Raw genomic sequence first — 24,846 nt, forward strand, 5'->3', positions numbered from 1 at the left:
TTAGACAAGAAAACTTCAGCAGCAATCTTGAAGCATTAAAATAACTGGGACACCATAATGTAAAAACAAACAAACAAACAAACAAACAAAAAACACAACACAATCTGACTATATGCCTTTGCACTAAAGAATATAAAGCTATTAAGCCAACACAACTGAAATTTGTACATTAGTTTGTAGCTAGCTATTCCAACTTATGCAAAATTATCAACAAAATATCTTGGCAGAAGAATTTAATTTACCTGTCCTATTTACATATCTTGCACAAGATATTTACTCTGTTGTAATGTATCTGAACAGTTAAGGTGGCACATATTGGGTACATACAGCTATGATTTTTTATTTTATGCTGAAAATGTAAAGTCTTGTGGACTCATGCAAGATAATACATCTGAGAGTAAAAGCATATTTTAATGTAATAGTTACAATTTCAGGAAACACTAACTGAACAATGGCACTTTTTGATCTGTAACAAAAGTGCTGCCAAAGGTGCTCCCTGCACTCAGTTGCTCTTCAAATGACCTGAGGAATGAATATGCAAACTAATAATTTTCACAATACATGCCAAAGGCCAGGTAAGCAGGATCCATCAGAAACTGCAACTATCTAGGGATGCTTGAAAAGGATGCTACTTGAGTAAATCTTCATGGCTAATTGGGAATTTTTTTTTTCCCAGTTGGAAATGAGATGCTTTTCAGGAAGAGGCCACAATACTAGTAAAGCATGGAGACACGCTCATCAATATTATTGAGCAGGACAAAGGTCACCATGGTCATCAAGCTCTTTTATACATATGCGGACTATTTAGGAAGCTTGTCAAGAGGCTGATTTCTGCCCTCAGCCCTCAGAGGAGACTCAGACATCTGAATTTTAACAAGCATCTAGAGTGAATCCAAAGCAGTTAGTCTCCTGTGTACATATTTGTGTGTTTGTGCACGTGTGTCTTTGTGTGTGTATGTGTGCTTGTGTGTGTTTAGTGTGTGTGTATGTTTGTGTGGGTGTATGTCTTTGAGAGCGGACAGAGGAAGAAGTGGTGTGGAGTCGGTGTGGATGGACATGCGTGTCTGTGGGGAGTAGATTGTATGGACTTTTAAATACCCGGCTGAGGAGTTTGGTTTGGGAACTCATGCAGTTGTTATGAAGCTGGAGACTTCAAAGTCCCAAATAGTGGGAAGTCAGTGAAAGTAATATTTACTTTTATCTAAATTGTGCCTTAAGAACTACAAGTGAAGAGAAGCATGTTCTTTGATCTATATAACTCTTGTTTGGGAAGCCCTCTCTTCAAAGCTATACTTGAAAATATCCTTATGGAACCAGGACCTGGGGTTGAGGGGATAACTAAGTGGACTTGAGAAGTACTATCAAGAAATGGAGAAGGAAAGAGACTGTATCATAAATCTTTCAAATTATTCATTCATTAAAGCCTTCGACCCACATGTATTGGAGACATACTAGGTACCAGGCACTGAGCTAGGCTCTGTAGATGCAGAAATATAGAGTCATTCTTTCTCTTGAGGAATTCACATTTTCACAGGGACATAGAAAAGTAAACAACGACCATGTAGTGTGCTAAGTACTATACTAGAGTTAGGCATGAGAGTTGGGAGTACAAAAAGGGCCACCTGACCCAGAATTGTGTGTGTGTGTGTATGTGTGTGTGTGTGTGTGGTGTGTGGTTTCCTGGAGGAAAACTGAATTAAGTATTTAAGTGTAAATGTAAATCCTTAGATAAAAGAAAATGGGAAAAGGTTGTACAGGCAAAGGAAACAGTCTTGTAAGAGATCAAAATTGCCTCTGGTACTGTGGGCTGGTATAGTTGCATGATATGCTGTGGAATGGCTCCAGATAAATTGGGGAAATTAAAACAACCTCCCTTATTGAGGTCTCACCGTGTGCTAGACAGTGTGCCACGAGATGCACAAGTATTACCTTATTTATCATAATTATTCTATAAATTAGATATTGTTATTATTGTTTCAGGTTTCAGGAAACTGTTTGGGGAAACTGAAGTTTTGTGAGGTTAATAAACTTGTCCAAGGGTATAAAATTGATAAATTGTGTAGCCAGGATTAGAACACAGGCAGCCTGGCTTTAGAACCCATGACCTAAAGACTATCTCATGTTGCCTTTATGCACTGTATATAAGGGGTCTTGTATGCAATCCTATGAAGCCTAAACATTATCCTGAGGACAATTAGCAGCGGTCAAATGAAATAATCAGATTTTCAACTTTTAAAGCCAACTTTGCCATAGCTAGGATTGTTTGATTGGAGGAGATCAAAACCAAACTGAGACTAATTAGAGGTGGTTGTTATAATTTCAGAGAGACAAGCTGAGGTTTGAATAAAGATAGCCCCTTGATATGGCAGGCAACCTCTATGATGGCCACCAAAATTTCTGCCTCCCGGTATTCAATGTCACCCTGTAATCCCTTCCCCTTGAGTGTAGGGTGGATTTATTGGCTTGCTATTAATGGATAGAGTATGGCAGATGTGATGGAATGTCACTTTCAATATTAAGTTATAAAAAGAGTGTGACTTCAGTCTTGCATGCACTCTCACTCTCTCTTGGACTGCTGCTCTGGAGGAAGCCAGCGGCCACGGTGTGAAGGAGCCCCATGTCGAGGCCCACAGGAGTGAGTTCAGAAGAGGATCTTGTGAGGCCAGCCACCAGCATCTTGAGTGAGCTTGTGGAAGCTGATCCCCACTCCCCACAGTCTATGGTTGAGAAAACGGCAGCCGTAGCTGTCACCTTACGGCAGCCTTGTGAATGACCCTGAGCAGGAACCACCTAACTAAGCTTCTGCTTCATGCCTGACCCACAGAAACTGTGAGATAATAAATGCTTGTTGTTTGCAGTCACTGAGATATGGAATAATTAGTTTCTCAGTAACAGAAAACTAATATGTCAAGAAATGTCACCCTAATCATCATATATATCACAAGTCTCTGGAGACACTTGGTACATATGTGGCAGATTGACACTGTTTAATGATTCCATTTGTGTATAGAATACTATGTAGGAGAATTTTCCCAGAAGGATATTATTACCTCTAATTGGCAGTAAAGCCCTGATGGATTCAAATTGCCTTATAATAATATTTTTTTGTCTACTTTTCTCACAAAATATATTTTTGGAATTTCTAGTATAACTTTGGAAGATCTGACAGTAAACCCTCATGCCAGCAAGCATGGCACAGGCAAGATAATGGGACTTGCACTCCCAGCCCCCACCCAGTTTGCCCCTCACTTTGGACATGAAGCCAGTACTTTATCCCACATCTGGGTGTATGGAAGAAACCACAGATGTTACAATATAGCTGTTGTTGCAACACATACCGTACAACCAAGTAGGTGACTGCTGAGATATACAGAAATTGTCTTTTGATACGGATAAGATTATGGTGCATTCCTATAGCTGAATTTCATAACTATATGAGATATTTACAACCTTTAAATAACTGCCTTTTATTATGTATTCTCCCCCAAATAGTTGACAAAGAAGAGGGCAAATTTAAAATGGAGTATTTGAAGGCCCCCACCTGCCCCTGATGTGCACTTTCTCAGTCTCATGAGTCATAGGCTGCATGCATGCATTTGGCTCAGATGAGCTGGCACCCTCGAAATGGCAGCAGCTGCACGAAACAATTACCAGGCTCTGACTGAGAAAATTTCCCATGGGGGACAAAGAGCCAGCTGGGCATTGCTGGTGCTTGTCTGGTGGACATTTGTTAGTCTGTATGAACACTGAAATTCCCAGGGCAGCATTCAATGGGTGAGATAATTCAACCTAGAATACATTAACCCAGAAAACCGCAACTGGAGAAGACCCTTTTGTGGGGGCACTCAGTGTCTCCAGCAAGAAAATTGGCAAGCCTGTCTGGGACGTTTAGAACTTGGATGAAGCCCCTGAAGCTTGACATCTCACTAAAGGAGTTTGGCGCCCATTAATGAAATTCAGTCTATCACTCCTTAGCTTTCCCAGTGTAACTTGCTGAAATAATGTCCTTAAACTTTCTGGTCAAAATTACACTGGAATTTTACACACAGAGCAAACTTCTAGTGGAAATCTTCCAGGACGTACTAATTATACCAGGGGCTGTACCTAAATATTAATATTTGCCTGGATTGCTCTCAGATAAGAATACCTCAGAGCACCTTAATACATTCAATAATTCAGAAAAACTCATTATCTTGAAACTATCATTTACCTTGTTATGAAGACAGATGCTGAAACGAGGCGATTTTTATAGCAGCTTTTTTATCTTTAATGTAATATATATTTAAAATAGAGGTTATGAATCTTAAACTAATGAAGGTTTTTCTTACCAGTTCATTTTAAATTACTTCCATTTGCTAAGCTATATATCATTTGCTCTGTATCTTTAAGATTGTGGATTCATTAGTACATTTTATTAATGCATTTTAAAACACCTTTAAATACAACTAATCTTGAAACAGATAGTAATCAATGAAACAGAGGTTAACCCCCTGCAGTACCTGTAAATGACAATGGCAGATAACATCATGTATTGTTTCTTTATGAGTTGAAAAAACTAATACTTTTCCAGAGACTATTTATTTACAAATTGAAGCGTCAAAAAATAAGATCCTGTTGTTACCTCTAGCAGAAACACAGCTTCTCAGATGTTAAAACTAATTATGCATATGATTAAGTCCCACATTTGCAATACAGCTTTCGTTATCGCAATAAAAATGTGCACTGGTCAGGAGCAGAAGAAGTACCCCTGAACGTAATTTATGCTTCATTTACCTCGGGAGTTAGGAAATAGGCCATTTACGGCTTAGGCTAGACACATAAACCTTGTTATACGCTAGCACCTATTAAAACTATTTTTTTTAAAGATAAATATCCTAACTGCACTGAGAAGGGAATGAAGAGTGAAAGAGAAGTGTAAAATGTTTGTCTAGGACTTGGTAACAATTAAAAGCAGGATCTTGAAAGTTTAGGGGCTTATGATCATTCCTGACATTCTGCAGATTTTCCTGCCATGATATTTGTTGGGATTGGGAGCACTCCCCTCCTCCTTTGGACTTACTGCACAGGAGACTGAGGTCCTGCAGGCATCACAAGTGTTCAGAGCTTACTTAACAGGCCTTTGGAGAACAGGGTGAGCAGGAGGCAAAGGCAAGACTGTGGGTTTGTGGAGTATGAAGGTGCCTGGCAGCCTCACTAGCCACGTTCTTATTTCTTTGGCTCTTTTTTATTTCCAGTTCTGTCTTCCCTGTCAAGCAGACTTGAGAAAAAAAAAAAAGTCAACAGGGTCTTCCCTGTAGGCTTTAGAGAAGGAAAGATTGTTAAGTGGGAGGCAATTCTACTTTTTTTTTTGGAGTTGGCAGGCCCTGGAAAAAGCAGCCTGTCATTTCTGTCTTCACAGGGAATAATACTGATGAACATATGAAGCAAAAATATTATAAACGCTACAACAAAATATTTTGTTCTAGTGCTTCCTTATTTTCAGTCTCTTTATATTACTGGATGAAATATTGTTCAGCTCTTAAAAGCCAAATACCAGAATAGATTTAGGAGCGGGCTTGGTAGAAATCTGGCTCTGAAACTGACAGCAAATCATAACAAACTAGATATATTAGAATTTAGCTTTTAGTTAAAATTATTAAATTAGCGCTTCTTAAGCGTCATAGCTGCACTGGGATGTAATCACGTCCTAGGGGCTGCAGGCCTGCCTGTAAAGCACGTTTCAGAAGGTGTACTCTGCTTAAGATAATAGAAAAATGTAGCCCGTTAAGCATGAAATATATAGCTCTGTTCTTTTCTTTCTACTCTTAAGACAAGGTCACTGACTCACAATCCCAAGATGGTCTACAGACCTCTTTTTCTGTTCGAGACCACCTATCCACAGTCACACAGACCCGGGAAAGATGGCACCAGGAGCTGAATAAATCAGAATGCGGAAGTTTGCATAAGAACTGACCAATCAACACAGCTCAGGACCCTGAACAGCTTGCTTGAAAGCTTTTGTGTATAAACCATTGAGGAGTTCAAGCTTTTGAGCATTAGCTTCCCATTCTCCTGGGTGGTGCCATTCATAATAAAATAGCCAATCTTTCTCCACTGCAAAGCTGAGTGTCAGTTCTCATTGACTCACTGGCACACGGGTGGACATGGACACTCTTGACTCACTTGGTTTCAGTTCCACCTTGCCTCCTCAAACATATAACTGTTCTTCCTATGAAAAGTAGATATCCATCCATCCATTCATCCATCTATCCATCCATCCATCCATCCATCCATCCATCCATCCATCCATCCACCCACCTAATATTTACTGAGCACATACAATGTGTCCGACACTAGGAAAACAATGAGAAACGAAAAAGACATCATCACCCCTGTCTTCACTGAGTTTACGTACTAGTGGGGGAAGGCAGGCATAACACAAATAACCACAAATAAAGATTTGATTGCAATTGTGGGATGTGTAATAAATTATAAAAAGAAAGCATGATCAGAGTGTAAAACTGGGTGAATTTAACTTAGTCTGGTGGGGGTAAGGGAAGTTAAAGAAGGCATCTTTGAGGAAATGGTATTTAAGCTGAAGTGGGCTAGGAATGGTGGTGGCATAAAGAAAGGGACAGGTAGGGCTCACAAACCTGGAACAACTGCCTTGAGGCTCCCAGTTATTTAGTGTACCTAGGAATCTAGGCTTCTCCTGTAAGAAGCTATCTTTATCTCCCATTTATACCCCATCTCTTGCCACTTAGTTTTTTACAGCTTTGGGAGCTTCGGTGGTTTTCCCACCTGTATTATGTAGTATTCTAGACTATTAGAGATGAACATGGGCCAACAGAAGCAACTATGACCTGCTTATGGTCACAGAGCATCATGTATTACCTCAGCGTTCAACATCTTGTAGATTTAATTTTACTTGTTTGCTGTAAAAACTGTAAGTACAATAAGAATTATTTGTAATTAGCACATCATTCTCTGACTCTTCTAAAATAATCCTGGAACATATCTTGTTGGTCTATATCCTTGCAGGCTAAATATTTGCTTAATTCATTTTGTGATTTCTCCCCGACACCCCACATGAAACCACTTCAGAGAATACACAAAACTGTTTTGAACCAGGTCATCATCTGGTTAATTCAAAATGAAAATTGCATACGTCTGAATGAATTAGGTTTTTAAGGTTTTATTACTCATTGTAGTTCCTCAGCTTTCAGCCCAATATGAAGCCACTGAATCATGAGTTATTGCAATTTCTGGTGCTAATTTAATTTCAAACCTCCTTGCCTTTGGTGTAAGGTAGACCCTTAGTTTAAGCTCCTGACCTACTTCAGAGTTTCTCTTATGCTCTGGAAAGCAGCACATTTTATACAGCAGGTTAAACTCTAGAACAGATCATTAATCATTGCAGCTCCCTGGGATTCCCTGGTGCTTTTGAGACGGAAGCAGAACTGAGACAAATAAAACATGTGGGGGATTTTTATTTTGAAACTTCAAATCTGTTCACAGAAATCACCAGGGAGGGGAGAGAGGTACTGTATTCTAAATTTAGATAAGTGGGGATGACTCAATTAGTGGAAAATGTTAATTTCCTCTAATTGGAATGGGAAATATGAGGATCTAAAAGTATATACAGGTCATTCAACATCTTGAATTTATATCTTATAGTTATTGATAAATTGAAAATAAATGATTTATCTTGTAAAACTAATGATAATTATTTATTAGCTAACGGATACGCTTACTCATCATTCAGAGGTTTTACTTTATGTTATAGGACTATCAGACCTTGGATTTCTGGTAGAAATGGAAGGCTTATGAACTTTACATATTCTTGTCAATTCCAAGAAAGCATATTTATTTATTAATGAGAACAATGGTCAGTACCCAAAGAACAACTCAAACCTCAATTGAACTAGCAATTAGCTCTCACAATTAAAGCATAAATCAAGTAATGATACATAATTTGCTCCTTGTTCAATATTTATGGATTAGAAATAAAATTTATATGTTTATTCATAGGATAAATAAGCTGTCAAGGGGCATTCATTTGAGGAAACCCAGAAGGACCTAAGATAATTTTGTATGGAAAATAAAACGTGTGAGTTTATAACAATAACTTTTATGAGAATAGCAGCGTTGTTCTCGATACTCCCTTGTCAGTTCCTGTGCTGGGTCTTGGCTCAGCCTCACGTCTAGAGAGCCTTCTCCACTATTGCAAATGTTGCTCATCAGTGAAAGCCCAGAACAGTCTTCTATTTCCTGTGAAGTTTTGCCTGACCATGAAGATATACCTTTACCTGAATGTTAATTACAAATTAGTCTGACCCATAAATGTTACCCTTTATATACAGCTCTGTGGTATATTTTCAAATTATGTCATAAATTATAAATAGTCTCCTACCTAGACTCCTCACCAGAGGAAATCACATTGTACACTGCTTATGCAGGTAGACCATGTCCTATGTGTCATAGGTACACAGCAAATGATGTCTCCTAAGGTTAGATGCAGCAGAATTAAAGTTCAGATACAACATTAGGAAACTGTGTGTGTGTATGTGTGTGTGTGGCGAAGACTCAAGATTGTTCCTACCTCTATGATGCCTGAAGTATAGACTAGAATTGGACCCTAAGAGCTGAAGAAAAATATTTTTACCTACCTGAGGATGGCTTTGGAGAGGTCTTGATAGAATTTCTACTAATGCCTTGTTTAAAGCTCTATTAATTCCAGATTTTGTCTTTGTTAGAAAGGAAATAAGTGCAGGCTGATCCTCAAGATAGAGGGATGAAATTTATTGTAATTTCTACTTTATGACAATGTCATCTGAGATTTTATTTGAAGGCATTGCAACTGTAGCCTGCTATCCTGTGAAGAATGATTTTGCCAAGGAGACCATCATTTTTCAAGGGTTTAATGAAGCTATTTCAAGACCTTACAAGAGGAAAGAAAATCTCTAGTTGAATGCAGTCCTAATATTAAGCTATGAAACATGAAGTTCTCATTAGTTAAATATAAGAATTCTTTTTTTTTTTTACATTTAGGTTTATTGAAATGCTACTATTTTAAATAGACACCTGTGGTGTATGCATTTTTCTTATTTTGCCTTCTTTTACTGCATTGTAAATGGTTCAGTCTACAGTAAACACAGAAAGCCCACCATATTCATAAATTTAATCACTACTTATGCTCCTCATTCAGGAGAAGCCTACTTTACCAAGCTCCTCCTAACTCCTTCTGAAGATGAAAAAAGGGGAATGATTACAGCAATGGGGTGGGGTGGTATCTGAGGAGGATGGAGTGGCAGGGAATTTGGGAGGACACAGACAGAACCAGAAGAACGGCTTCTTAAAAATATCTTTTTCTTTCACCTGTTACCATTTCACCCCACCATGTTTTCATGAATAAAAGATTCATTTAAGTGAACGAATTTTTCCTTCAAGATGCAAACATATCCCAGTGAGAATAAAACTCCGTTTTTCATACAGCTTTTTATATGAAATATGCTGATCAAATTACTAACATTCAGGAAGTACAGATTTTTATTACAGTGAGAAGAACTGAGGGAGTTTATTTTTTTAAAAAACTCTATCTATCATTTTGCATATTACTTTAAAACATTTGGATAGTCTGTCAGAGAGCTTCCCAGAGCAGTCTCTGGGACTTTGCCTCCCCTATTCGCTCGGCTTGAATATCTTGGAGCTTATGTTTGTGTGTGTCTTGTGCCCTCACTGCCTGACTTTCTAGCTGGCTTCCATTCTCTACCTTTTCCCTTCCTTCATGCTTCAGTGTAAGCATTGCCTCCTCTGACTCCTCCAGACTGGGTTAGATGCCCTCCTCTGCTCACAGATCACTCCTTACTCCACAGTATAATCTTCATCCCACTTTTTTATGGGTTTTGCTAATCTTTCTATTTTTGTCCACTCAATGAGGTGGCAGGGATGTGTTACTATTGTAACCAGACTTTCTGGTTACAGTGTTCTGTTCCGAGTTGGCGCTCCATACGGATCTGGACAATGAGAGCATCACTGGCTGTTTTGCCTCAGACCTGACACTAAAAGTTTAGTGAGGACCTGCCTACAACAAGGAAGCCATCCTGACTCAGATCCTGATTAGGTGTCCAAGACAAAGGGGTCCAAGACAAAGAAGAATAAAACCATGTGGTGGAGAACCTTAGCAGTATTCAGTGATAAGGCCTGAAATTTGAGTCCAGGGCACATTTCTCTCTCTCTCTCTCTCTCTCTCTCTCTCTCTCTCTCTCTCTCTCTCTCATTCTTTTTGTTTTACTTTATTTTTTACTTTTATTTTAAGTGTGTTTTTCCAGGACCCATCAGCTCCTAGTCAAGTAGATGTTTCCATCTAGTTGTGGAGGGAGCAGCTCACATCACAGAGGCCCATGTGGGTATCGAACCCGCAACCTTGTTGTTAAGAGCAGCACGCTCTAACCAACTGAGCTAACCGGCTGCCCCAGGGGACATTTTCTTATCTCCATTTGGACGCTCTTAGTATCAAAGTCTCAACCTCTTACAGTGAGCCCAGGCTGGTTTTCCTCAAATTGCTCTGTCCAGCATGTCTCCCCATCACTTCCTGCCTCTTTCCTGTATTTAAGGGGGAGTAGACTTAATTTTCATATATCTTATTTGATTTGCCTGGGATGTAGAAGAAAATTAAAAATGTTAAACGAATGGGCACATGAAGTCCTTATTCCTTTTTACCAAAGAAGTATTATCAGAAGTTAGAATCTTCTCTTGTGAGTGCCAAGAATGTACTATATAAAATGGCATTTTATTTAGCCTGATTCCCAACTGATGAGTGAGCACTGTGCTAGGTTCTTAAAATATATTATTATAATCCTATTTCCCAAGGCATAATTAGGAAGATGAAACAAACTCATTATACATGTACATACACAAATATCTGTGATCTATGTATGTGTATATGTATCTATCTACCTACCTATCATACATCCATCTACCAAGAGATACAAAGCAGCATGGAAATAAATTGTTTAGTTGTGAGAAAATAGACCAAATGCCTGAGAGTTTACAGCTTGGAGAGGTCAATGCAGGCTAGAAGAAAGCCTGAAAATTTATATGGAGATGGTATGGATTTTAGGAATGGGTAGGATTTGATATTTAGAGAAGAGGATGGCAGTATTACAAGTTTTGGGATCACTGCCAGCAAAACTCCAGGTCTTGTCATAACAGGACAAATAGCACTTTAAGGAGACTATTTGCCCAGAGACAGTGTGTGCTAGTGAAAAATGGGAAATTGTCAATGTCTTCCGTAGTGTGGATGTGGATGTGGATTTGTTTTCCAGGAAAAATGGAAAATGTTGATTCCACAGGACTTATTCAACTGAGATCACGTGGGTGATCGTGCAAAAAAAAAGGAATTAGCCTATTAAAATAACGGTGTTTTCTCTCTAAAACAGTTTTGGGAATAACTGTTTCAAACAGTGCCAATACTTTTAAATGGCTACATTAATCTCACTGGTTGAATGAGGATCAAGGCATGGCAGGTTATTCAGGTTAAGCATTAAGCCAAAGCAAGAGAAGAGAATGATATTATTGATGTCTACTGCCTTCTGCAGCTACAGAACCTTGGGAAATGAAATTGTTGGCAAAAGCAGGGTCTCCTAACCTTTATAGATTAATCAAGACTCTGCTGGGTAACTACACCAAAATAAATGGTTCCCTGAAAACTTCAAAGTCTATTCTTAGAGTTTTCTGGAACAAAAAGTGAATGTCAAGTGCCAGTTGCATATACTTATGTCCCAACTATTAGCAGGTTAGCTTTCACATGTAGTAACTGAAAATTCCTTGCACTGTTATGCACTGGTAATTGAGTTCTGGGTTTTTTCTCAAGGATTGAGAATGGGGAAGGACTCCTATTATTAAGGAATTAACTCTACATAAACTATGGAAATAAAAATAGAACACAGGAAAAATAACAAGGTCTGTTTCTGATTTTAATAAGTTCTCAAATTTCATTCTTGAAATTCAGAAATTTTAAAATGTTAACTTAATATTCCATATGGGTAGGAAATAGAAATGTGTATGTATTAAATACACAGAAAATATTTTTAAAAGTATTACCTTAAAATCAATAATTGAAAATTTTACATTATAACCTCTTTAAGTACTGTAGACAAGGGGCTATACCGGCTAAATCAAGTTTCAGGTCATTTCCCTCACTCGAGGCATGTATTGTTTTACTTTGCTATATGATCTTTTGATATGGATTTCACTTTTACATACAATGAAAAGAGTCTGCAATGTGGAATCACTGTTCTTGACAACATTTAGGAATCTTATTTTTCAATGAGAAAAATAATTTCTTAAGGAACAGAAGCTCATTGTGTTTTTTTCTTTCTTTTTTTAAATGCTCTTTTATAGTGTGTCTCTTCTTGACAGCTATTACCAATTCTACACTGGTGGCACAAAAGCAGCATTGGATTCTTTTTTCTTAGAATATTCTCAGAACAAATGAGAAATAGCCTAAATTCTACTGATTGTGTTAAAAAAAAAAAAAGTTGTTTGCTTTTCCACAAAGTTAATATTCTGTTCTATTCCTGAGGCAGTTAGTAGAATATTTATCTTCAAAAAAGTAGCCTATTTGATTACTTGGTTTCAACTAGTTATAAAAACTGACTTCTGGTGAGACAGGAATTAAAATGGTCCTGTTCCCAAGTGGGAATGCCAAGTAGAAAGAGCCTCAGAACTCCAAGTTCAGAAATGAGGGCTCTACTTGTAAGTATGCAGTTAACAAATTGTGAGACTCTGGATAATTCACTTAACTGAAAATTTTCTATAAGAAAAAAGGACTTGATGACCAGAATCAATGAAGAGTTCAGTTTTCACAAAGAAAAGCACAAAATAAATAGCAGAACCAGACCAAAGTTTATATAGAGTGCCTGAACCTTTTAAGTTCTTCAAAACATACCACACATAGCCTTAAGAGAAAGCCAAGATATACAACCACTTAGAATGAAGTTGGCCTGACTGAATCTGGAGGTCCCAATTCTCCATCCTTTTGGGGTGCTTATTGGTACCTAGTACTTATAAGGAACACAAGTTCCAAAACTAGTGTAATAATTGCATTAAAATATTCATATATTTTTGTAAAGGAGATTTCCTCTCCAATAACACTAGAGTATTTCTCTCTACTACATTCTTAAAACTATGGCAATAACATAGTAAAGAAACCAGAGAGACCACAATCGTCAGGATGAATCCTAATCTAGCCATACGTTGTGTGATCATTCTTTCCTTCGCAGCTAGAAAGGCCAGAGAAGATCACTGCATAGAAATGAAACAGCAACTAAAATATCTGTGTTTCGGTTGTTTTCCCTGAATTGAAAAAATAAAATAAAATAAAACAAATAAAGGAGGGGTTGGAGGCAGTTAAAGTTTCAGGATGGAACAAAACTGCCTCTGAGGTCAGATTCCTTCAAATTTCCTGCACACTGATTGCCTTCCCCTCTCTACCTTAATGATTTGAAAGGAGTAGTTTGGCTTCAAAATACAGGCAAATTGGAGGGAATCTGTGTAAGAAACATACTCAGAATCTTAAAATGACTAATCAGAAGTCTAAGCTGAGGGGCAGTTTTAATTTATTATGCAAATAATATAAAATAATTCTAGAATGTAAAAATATGATGATTTCTCTCTTTTTAATATTCAGGCAGTTAATGACTTGGTTTTTACTCCCTTTCAAATAATAGGTAGTGTAGAGTGAAAAGCAATACTTGTTCTTTGGAAAATACTTTTTTTAAAACTTAATTTTATACTGAAATCTCATACTTGTAGTTGTTCATTTACTAGAATTAAAGCATTCTGTGCATCAGGATTTATTAATTCATTTCCATAGAACAAAATGTAGAAAAGGGGAAAGAAGTCTCTGTACTCTGTTCACTGGAAACACAAAGTGGGCTCGTAGGATCTAACAGTGGTAGAAAATAAATGAGAAAGCATGAGAAGTAGTATCATAGTCAATTTTGGAAGTAATTCAGGTGCCTGCAGGTAGGAAAATTTAGGTGCCTGAAATCACTCTTTTCCAATAGTAACCCACGAATAATGGATATAGCTATGGGCATAATTTATAAATGACAGCTTATTATCTTAAACAGGATTGTACAGCTCAACTGACAACTTCCAGTCAACCAAGAAACAGAGCTAGAATTTTTCTTTCTATTACATTCTTTTTTCATTTTTTTTTCTTTTTCTTTTAACTCCACTCAAATTCACCTAGTGTTGTTGCCATGACCTGAAAATTGAGACTGGCTTCCTAATAAAGGTATGGGATTTGTCAGCTTGATTCTTCAGTTCAAGTGTGAGAGGGATGAATAGGCACCAGGAGCGAGACCTGGCAGCAGACCATTTTTAAATATTTTCTGCCACATCTGAAAAGGAAAACGAAGAGACCAACAGGAACTAGAGGAGACCAGGAGTATGAAAAACAGTATGTTTATATAACCTGGTTCACTTTACACCACAGGCCACCTCATCTGTCCCCAACATTGAAGTGACATTCTTAATACCATCAATCTCACATTGAGACAAGGGGCAGAAAAAGAGGGTTCTCTATTCTCAAGTCTATGGCAACTAAAATACAACAGAAAGGCAGCTTTAACTACCATACTCCCAGAAGAAAGATTTAGGCACTTTTTAATTCTCTTCTCCATGACCCTGCGGCCCACATTCCCCCCTGTCTACCTAAGTGATTCTAAAGGAGTAGGCTTCAAAATACGGGTAAATTGTAACAGACAAATTTAAAACAGAAAAGGAAATATAGACGGTATTTAAAAGAGAAAAGGAAATGTAGATGCTATTTTCTCCAGCTCTTCTGAGCTGAGTTCAACATTTGGTACATAGTTAGAGAGAAATCTGAGTGGACTAACTTAAAACAAGGAGGGAGAGTGTACTTCTTATTGAGGCGGAGCAGAATATGTGACTCCAAAATATACCACTTTGGCATGTGGATTATTTGGAGCTGAAGACAATCAAGATCTAACAGATGCAGTAAGAGCTGTTTACCTCCCCTTTCACTGCCTAAAAAAAATTAGATAGAGGGCCTGTACAAGGAGAGAGCTAATACTAATGCCAAAATTAACTTTTTATCGGGAGACTTATCTGCATGGCAAGGCAAACATTTCTTGACCAAACATTACTCTTCTCACCTTCCTGTAAATTGTCTTTTCCCCCTTTAAAGCCCCAGACCCTCCTACTTCTCCTTAGCTCAGAGTAGCATACAAATCTCAATTGCCTATTTTAGGGCACTGTATTTTGGGCTCCTATACACAACAAAATTTGTTTTTCTCCTCTTAACCTGTCTTAGGTTATTTTAATTATTAGATTATGCAAGAACCTAGAAGGGAAGAATTTAAAGTTTTCAGCCTGTACACTATCAGGTACCACCCCACTTCTCACCACTCTTATTTCATGCCTGTCCCAACCTTCTTTAAAAGTTTTAAAATTTCTAATGCATCCATGTTTGAGTTGAATATACAGTGCTCCTCATTATCTGTGAAAAAGCATTGTCTAGACCAATATTTCCTAAAGAATCTTCCCTTAAAAATGACTTCCTCAGAATAATAGGAGGTATTATATATAAACAAACAGAATAAAAAACAGTTTTTATCATAAAAAATGTTGAGAAATATTGGGTAAAGCAATATTAATTTAGGACTTGTCAGGATTTTTAATGTACTAATCTGCTGTGTTAATCTGCTGTGGGCATTATTTGACAAAGACAATTTTTCTTTTAGGCAACACCTGTGAGACCAATATTCTGAAGAAGATCCTTTAGAGCACTCTGGCTTAGGTACTCTCTTAAATCCACATCATTTCTTTGAGGGTGTGTTCAGTAATTCAATATGGAAGTAGTTCCCCCATGAAAGTAAGCCTGTTGCCCAGTGTGAATTGTGTCAATAAGAACTAGCATGTCTTTTTGTTAAAACAAAAATATTATAATTAAAACATCACAAGAATATATAACTGAACCAGTTAACTCATCAAGAAATCTATGGAAAGAGATACAATGTACAATAACAACTGACGGGATAGGAAACCTAGGTCTCTACTGGTTTCTCTTTACAGCTTTTTTAACGGCAGAATAAAAGGACTGGACAGCATTCACGTTTCCCAACTTTGCATTGTCTTAATAATGTGGGAATAGAGGTTGTCAATGGAATGGAGATAGTTACAAATTCAGAATTTTCAGGCTTCATTGAAACTTACTGAATTTTCAGGGAGTGGAAGGGGAGAGGGAGAAAGAGAGGATCCATTGATCAGGAAGTTTTAGGGGGAAAAAAACCAAACACCCTAGGAAGGATGATATCTAAGATTCCATTGAATTTTAAAATTCTATGAAGATTAACTACTTTTTAATGAACTCTTTCAAAGCAATTGAGTTTTAGAGGGTTTATTATCTAACTACATGTTTTCCATTATAAATGTGGTTCACATACTTCAGAGAAGAGCTAGCTAGAGAGGAAGATATATCACCCACAATTTCACCACCCAGACAACCAATGGGACTTTTACTTTATTTCATATTATTATTTTATTTTATTTTACTTTACTTTACTTTCTTATTTGGGATTTCCTTCTCAATAAAATTCCATGGTTGAATTCACTTCCTAACTCAAGGAATAGTTTTCACAGCCACTTAACAAACATGACAAGACCTCGGGCTGCTTGTGTGTGAAAATGCCATGTCTACTCTGGATTTCCATATCTGATTAAAAATCCTTTGACTAACACTTATTCTGTGAACTATGGAAAAGTTACTGCTTCTGCTCACTTTCATTAGGCAACCCATCTTGAACTGTTTGTCCCAACTCCTAGGCCATGAGGGCAAATGAGCAAAGGGACTTTCCCTCCAGTGCTTTCATTTTGTTCTTGGGTCTGACTTTAACTCAAGGCTCACATTAACTGGGGGGGATCAAAATTGAATCATCTTGGTAACAAGTACCTGCAATCTTCCTGTCTCCATTGCCATAGCAACCAGGCAATTGCTATGGATGCTAAACTAAATTATTTTTACCTGTCTCTTCTGACCACTTGTATTTTACTTCTTTATTTCAAGCATATATCAATTTCAACCTTCTTTCTTTGCTGACAGAACTTTTAAAGAAGGCAATTTTTTTCCTCCCTTCATTTAAAAATGTGCAATTAATTTACAAAGCCAAGCAGATGCTTTTTAAAAGCAATTATACATACATGCTTCCCCAAGAAGCTGTGGCTCTTATTGGCTACCAGGATTCCATATGGATATTTTCTTTCATCATCTAGAATACAGATAAGTATGATTTTTGAGCTAATTAAGCTGTTTTAAATTGAAATGACATTTTATTTTATTTAGAATATATGTCAGCAAGCAATGGTCAGTTTTATTTTGTTTTTAATGGCTTAGGTGCATTTTATTGGTTTTTCTTTCAGAATCATGGTCAGTTTTGATATGCATATAATATTTAGTGAAAATAGATAGAAAATTAACTCCTTGTTTTTCTGTTAATTATACTTACCTTTCAAAATAATGGACATCCTTATATTATTTTAAATATGTATGTAGCATACACCATTCTTGCATTAATCAATTTCTACTTATATGTCTATAGCTACTTTTTATGTTTTCCTTATTACTGACAAAATTACAGAATATATTTATTTGCCTAGAGAAAACTAGACAACATAATCCAGAATATCAAATATCAAAGCTTTGTATTCCGTCATAGGCTCTTGAAAGTAAAAACCTTGACTTAATATGTTTTTGTATCACCATTGTACATAATAGTTTGACAGACACTTAGTAAGCACTCACAAATACTGAATCCATAAGTATCCTGATCAATGTGCTTTACTCCAACTTGCATCATCCATTTATATTGTTTTTCATTTCAACTTGTATGTATGGACATAGACCAAATCAAGTATATGGGGAAAATAATAGATGAGGATTTGTATTTTGCTAAACCAAATTTGATGGTATTCTATAAATAGTAGTAAGACAACAGATACAAAACTAATGTCATATTCAATTGGAAGTGTTAAGAGGCAATTTTGAATACATATTGCATTTCAAATTTAATGTGGAATTTTGTGATTATTACTATTTTGGGTAGTTTAAGATGATCTGCACAGTTTTGTTGAGGTTTGCTTGATATTTATATTACTTTGAGCAAAAACTGAAGTTTATGAAAACATTTAAATCATACTGTAGGAATGTGAATTTTGTTTTTTGTAACTTCAAGAATGAGAATCAATGAGGCTATAAAATAATTGTTGAAAAAACTTTTTAATTAAGTATAATTTTTAATTCATGACTGTGATACTGTGATGTATTATAAGAAATATACTCCTATGTTTGGTGTTAGTCCTGTATTGCTGGAACAGAGTTCTTAAACCTTTGAAATTTCCTAAGTGATGAGAGAGATAAATGTGTTTTCTGTTATGCAAATGAGGTGACTTTTGGAAAGTTCCTGAATTTAAATGAAGTAAAGATAGGAGCTGGTTACCAAAGGAACCAACTATGTGATTAGAGGGGTAGTTCCACCTCTGGGGGAGGCGTGGGAGGGAGAAGGGCTGGAGGTTAAATACATCAACAATGGCCCATGAGTTAATCAATCATGCCTACTTAATGAAGCCTCCATTAAAAAAAAGATGAAGGGGGTTCATAAAACTTCCAGGATGGTGAACCAGAACACTTCTACATGACATTTCCAGGCCCAAACTCCCTGGAGACAGAAGCTTCTTTGTTCAGGATCTCTTCCTTCGTATCTCTTCATTTGACTATTGATCTGTATCCTTTAATATCCTTTGTAATAAATAGACAATCTAGTTAATAAATGGGTTTCCTGAGTTCTGTGAGTTCCTCTAGCAAAATAATTGAACTGAAGGAGGGGTAATGGGAAACTCTAATTTACAACCATTCAGTCAGAAGCACAGAAAAATCTGGACTCGCAATGGGTGTCTGAAGTGGGGGGCAGTCTTGTGGGACTGAAACCTTAACCTGTGACATCTGATGCTATCTCCAGGTAGATAATGTCAGAATTGTGTTGAGTTGTAGGCCATCTATCTGGTGTCAGAATTGGAGTCAGAATTACAATGATATTGTTGAAAAGTATCACTCTATTAAATTAAACCACTTTGAATCTGTAGTTGTATCTGGAAGACTTTTTTTTTTTTTTTTAATACTATCATTGAAGGGAATTTAGGATGAAGTTTATTCAATTTGGGGGGAAATACGGAATGCCTTAGAAATATTGTAGCATTAAGCCTGAGATGATAAATATTTTTTTAGCTTTATTAAGGTATAACATACAAAAATTGCACACATTCATAATTTTAAATATTAGATAATAAAATGAAATCAATGTCTCTCTATTCTAAATCAATCGCCATTTCTAAAGAAGTACTGAACTATAAATATTATCTTGGAGTTCTCTCAAAAGTAAGTATAAATTGAGAGTTATTGAATTATATGAAGAGATAACGAGTATATTTACAATGGACAAAGTTCAGTGGAAAGTAATAGGCTATAATCTTTAAGCTCTTCTTTATGTCAGTAATCAACGTACTTTTGCTTTTCTTGCAACTGTGGCATGCCACCAACAAAAAGCAAAATCCTTCCGTCCTAATCTAAAATCGGCATTAAAAAAAAAAAAAAAAAAAAAAAAAAAAGATATAACCTTAAACAAGAGCTAATGCTGAAATGAAGCTCCCCTGTTAAGCATGGTTTTATTCAGCTTTTTGCAGTTTGAGGAGTTTTTGAGAAAATTGATTACATTCTCTTTCGGTTTTATTCAGCTTTTTGGAGTTAGAGGAGTTTTAGGGAAAATCTATAACATTCTCTTTCTATTTCTGTAGACTTACTTTTCTAATTAGTTACTACTAAGCTTTCAGAGTATGACATTTTGTCATACAGCCAAATGTTACAGGAATGTACAAATGCTATGCTAATTTCTGAGGGGACAGATAAGGAAATGGAACTGAATCAAAGAGAGACTGTACTTTAAAGATTACGAACTTTACATTTGGAGTCAGGTAACCTCAGTTTGAAGGCTATTTCACCATTTACTATATATGACCTGGGCAAGTAGCTTCATCTCTTTCTAAGCTTGATCTCTCTTCTATAAAATGAAGACAATAACATTAACACCAACTCAGGACTGTTATGTGGATTAAAATCAATAATCCATTAAACCACTTAGCATAGAGCCTGGCACTTAGTAAATGCTCAGTCAATGTCAGCTATTATTAAATCTATCATAATTCTATTTTCATGACAGTAATATACTTAAATGAATCCAAAACAACGGGACTCTATTTTGGCTTTAAAGTTCTATGTAGAGTTCAAGATTATATGGCATTTTAAATATTTATAAATTTTGTTCTTGTGACCTAAATCTCTGTGATGACTGTCAAAACTAATTTTCTTGAGTACTTTCCTTAGTGAAGCTATAGGAAAGTATACTTGTGGACTAGTGGCAAATCTCTTTCTCCTCCTCTCTTTTCCACATTGAAATCTCCTGTTCACTTAGCTGCTTCAAAAATCTTATTTTCTCATGAAGCTGATATGGGTTTCTGTTAAAATCAGAAGGCATTCCTCTTCAGTAATAAGTTATAAAGCTATTTGGTCATAATTTGACAAGTATTGAGTCAAAAAAAAAATCAAACTGCATTTAGTTTTTCATAATATGATCTTGTAGCATTTATTACATAAACAGTTGTAAATGCTGTTATTATGTATTGCTGTATTGTGTTTCTCCCAGTAGTTTATAACACCTTGATTGCTGATACTGGGTTTTATACTTCTGTGTTCCCTAGTACCTCCCCAGCACTTCACGCTGCACTATAACGCCTACGTACTGTACTTGTCCATCCTCTCACCTTTTGAAGGCAGATAATTTACCTTTTAGCATGAATGTGTACTCACTGTGTGTGTGTGTGTGTGTGTGTGTGTGAGAGAGAGAGAGAGAGAGAGAGAGAGAGAGAGAGAGAGAGAGAGAGAGAGAGAGAGAGACTGAATTCCTATCTTCATTTTTGCAATGGAGCACAGTTGTCTGTTCTTCCTTAGAGACTGTCCTCCCCCACTGAGTTTTTCTAGTGTGGTCATCAGTCAGGGGGCTACACATCTTCCGTCATGAGGATGAGCACAGGACTGAGGTTGGCCAATCGGAGCCCACTTTCTCGGGAATGCTATGGACACTAGAGAGAGAAGGCGGTTCTTATCCGATCACCAAGTGTGAGTGTTCTGTGAGACAGGAGAGTCTGTTGTCCTGCCTTTCATCAGGTGGGGAGCGGAGTGAAGTCAATACAGAAGAAAGCACGGCTCACGGGGAAAGAATGTCATCAGCTGTTCAAACAAAGAATGAAGCCATGCCCCAAGGCAGATCTGCTCTTTTACTTGTAGGTTCTGTGAGCCAATAGGCTGCTCCTCTTCCTTTCATTTTTTGCTTAAGGTGGTTCCAGCTGGGCTTCTGTTTCATTCTGTTATAGCATTGACCGATACAGTCTCACATGACTGGCCAACAGAGCTTTGGAAACCACGTCTTATAAAGCGTTTTTGATACTCATATGTATCTAGGGAGAGTGATCTAATACTAAACTTGTTATAGCAGAACATGACAACAAAATGATACATTTTATTCTGAAAATTAGCATAACATTTGAACTGGAACTAGAACTAGCCTCAGGAATGATGAAATCATACAAAAGTGCACAAGTCTGGCTGACATAGCCAAGAATTTGATTCTCAACGGAGAAGCACAACTGCATAATAAAAGCAGATCTTTTGTTCTCCACCCAACTTTCCCTCTAATTCATTGTTTTCTCTTCACCACTGCACTGAATTTGGCAGAAATTGGCCAACCAAGGTCTTGCCTCCCTGAGGTAGACCTTACTAGACATCAGTCTATACTAGCTGGATTGTAGTTAAGATTGATAAATAAACAAACAAACAAACAAACAAATAAATAAATAAATAAATAAATCCATACCCTCTGAGAGTTATTTTCTATTTTTTCTAATGAATAGAGAGAGTCAGATAGACTATGACATAAAGAGCTGATGCATTCCAGAAATCTGGCCTGCAAGAGCAGCCAATAAAAGGGGTTTTTGGACCTAAAACAACAGAAAGAATCGGAATCTAGACCAAAGGGAGAATTTAGAAGTCATGCATTTGCTTTAGGGATTTTTGACCCACAGATTTACTCTTGTTTAATTCTCTCCAGTACCTTCAGTGGTCCATTTCTGGATCTTTTAGGATTCTTCTTATGTGTTGTGTGTTATGCTATGCACTAGTGATACAAATCAAATACTTCATGCTTCACTCATTCATTCATACCCATAGTTCCCCAAGTGTGCCCCACTCCAGATACTAATTCCTAACCTTGGAAACTTCCCAAGCTTCAAAACTCATCTAAGTGTTTATATTTCCCAACCACTACCCTAAGCTCCCAATATAGGCAATGTTTCCTCTCCCAGCACCTTCTGCACTCTGAGTGTACCTGTAGTGAAATACTTCACGCTGCACTGTAATGCCCATGTCGGTCTCCCTCACTTCTTGAAGGCAGAGAATTTGCCTGTTAGCATGAATTCCCCAAACCTAGTACTGCACATGCTAGCTCTCAATAAATGCTTGTTGAGTGAATAAACGGATAGATGAATGCATGAATGAATGAATGACAACATGGTTCATACTCTGAAGAAGCTTAGTCTAGCTAGGGAGGCAAATAACTAATTGACGAATTAGTAATTAGCCAATGCACAATAAACTGCATATGGGAGAGAGCATAATGTGATCAGAGATCAATTGTTCCTTTCATTTATGCTTTCTTTTTTTAAATTTATGTCTGCTCTATTGTTTGTGCTCAGAATTACAGTTAAAACTCTCTGTGGGATGATCTGTCAACAAAACCCTGATATCTTTTGAAGAAAGGATTACCACAAATGTGTTAAGGGAATAAAATAAATAAGAACATCAGATAAAGAAAATATGGCTGACTGCCTACAGCAAATACGTTGTGAATATCCAGACACGGAGTATTTCCATGTCAGTCTAACAAAGGTAGTGATAAAGTCTCTGGGTTACTACTACGTTTTTCCAGTGACTAGGGGACAAGTGATGTTATATGTTGTGAATATGGTAATTCCAGAGACAGCCATTATCAGGAAACTTCACAAACACTAAATGAGAAAATAGTTACAGGATCACCCTGCTTTCAAGTGCTTAAACACAATTTCCAGAGGCTATGTCTGCAGGAGAAATTTCTCAATATTTGATCTCTACCTTTTTTAGTGTGACATGTGGACAACTGGAAGGCTTGTTACGAAAAGCTAAAGGAGGCACTAAAAAGAGGATAGAGTATTCCTACTGATCCTCTTCTTTCTAGTTTCCTGTCTCATCCTTTTTCCAGTCCCTCATCATTTCTGGGCAGAACCATAGCCAGACATTTCGGTGTTCTATCTGTCTCCATAATCTCCTGCTGATCACTGTATTTTTCACATTGAGAGAGAGAGAGAGAGAGAGAGAGAGAGAGAGAGAGAGAGAGAGAGAGAGAGAGAGAGAGAGAACAAGAAAGGAAAGTGGTCCTTTATAAAACAGAGTCAATTCTAATCTTCTAATATCTTAAAAAGTTTTTTTTTTGCCTGCACCACATTTATCCAACGGAGGTACTCTGGAGACTGTGGGGAGGGGTATTTCATGATTTGGGTGAAGTATGAGAAGCTGTAGGAAAAGTATGGGGCCTTTTTGTGGGACACAGATTCCCTCAGTGGCAAGTAGTTTAGAACAATTTTTAAAACGTTAAAATATTTACTATTTTAAATATTAGTTCCATAATATTATGGAGCTAAATATAAAAGTTATAGGGATTTAAAGAGAAAGCATGAGACTCTAAAATAATACTTTTGATGACAGCTATTGCATTTTACTCAGACCCCCAAGGCACTTACATGAAAAAAAGTAGAGAAGAACCATCTAGACGGGAAACTTTCAGCAGCTCCCCCACCTGAAATAAGCCCCTGCCCAGCCTAGCCTCTCTCTGGCCAGGAAACCATTTGCTCTGATAAGAAACATGGACTTTTGTGCCTCTCCAAATTTGTTCTTTTTCCCCCTGTTTGGGGTTCTCACCCGTTCCCTTGTCCACTTGGCCAACTTCTCTTTCCCTCTTCCTTCCTCCCTCCCTACCTCTCTTCCTCCTTCCCTCTCTTCTTTTCCTTCCTTCCTTCCTTCCTTCCTTCCTTCCTTCCTTCCTTCCTTCCTTCCTTCTTTCCTTCCTTCCTTCCTTCCCTCCATAAATATTTCATGAACACTCTGCCAGGTGTCCTATAAGGCCCTGGTGATGTAAGGACAAAAGGATCCTGTAGAGATGGATGAGGAGGGCAGAGGGTGGTCATACAGGAACATTAATAAACAGAATAATGGCTGACATTAGTTGCTATGTACTTAGTTAACACTGTTATGAACACTTTCCATACAGCATTCTATTTATGTTTTATATCAACACTGAGAAATAACTTTTGTCATCCCTAAAACTTGCCTCAATGTCACACAATAAATGGTATTTGTCTCTAAGGAACACAGTGAATGACTTATCCAGAATTAAAACACAAGTGTATGTGACAACCAGTTATGTTCTTAAACATCACTTACTACCCAATTGAATGAGTAACCTTCTAGATCCAGTTTAAATGTCCCATCCTCTCTTTTTTCCCTCTGAAAATTCTCCCATTAAAGTATAATTACTTTTCCCCTAACCTGTGTTCCTGTATTCTTTATTAACATGATTTCATTGTGGTTATTTGAATAAATGTTTCCCTCTCACCAGACTCAGAAAGACGGAGCACGTAGGT

General features: G+C 37.1%; 1 protein-coding gene across 7 annotated transcripts in view; it reads right to left on the reverse strand.

Annotated features, from left to right (window-relative positions):
• KCNH7 (potassium voltage-gated channel subfamily H member 7) overlaps positions 1 to 24,846 on the reverse strand; it is a 438,357-nt gene that overhangs the window by 91,252 nt on the left and 322,259 nt on the right. The window lies entirely within an intron of this gene.

This window comes from Rhinolophus sinicus, chromosome 17, assembly GCF_057876585.1.
Source record: "Rhinolophus sinicus isolate RSI-liver-muscle chromosome 17, RSI-T2T, whole genome shotgun sequence".
Taxonomy (NCBI): domain Eukaryota; kingdom Metazoa; phylum Chordata; class Mammalia; order Chiroptera; family Rhinolophidae; genus Rhinolophus; species Rhinolophus sinicus.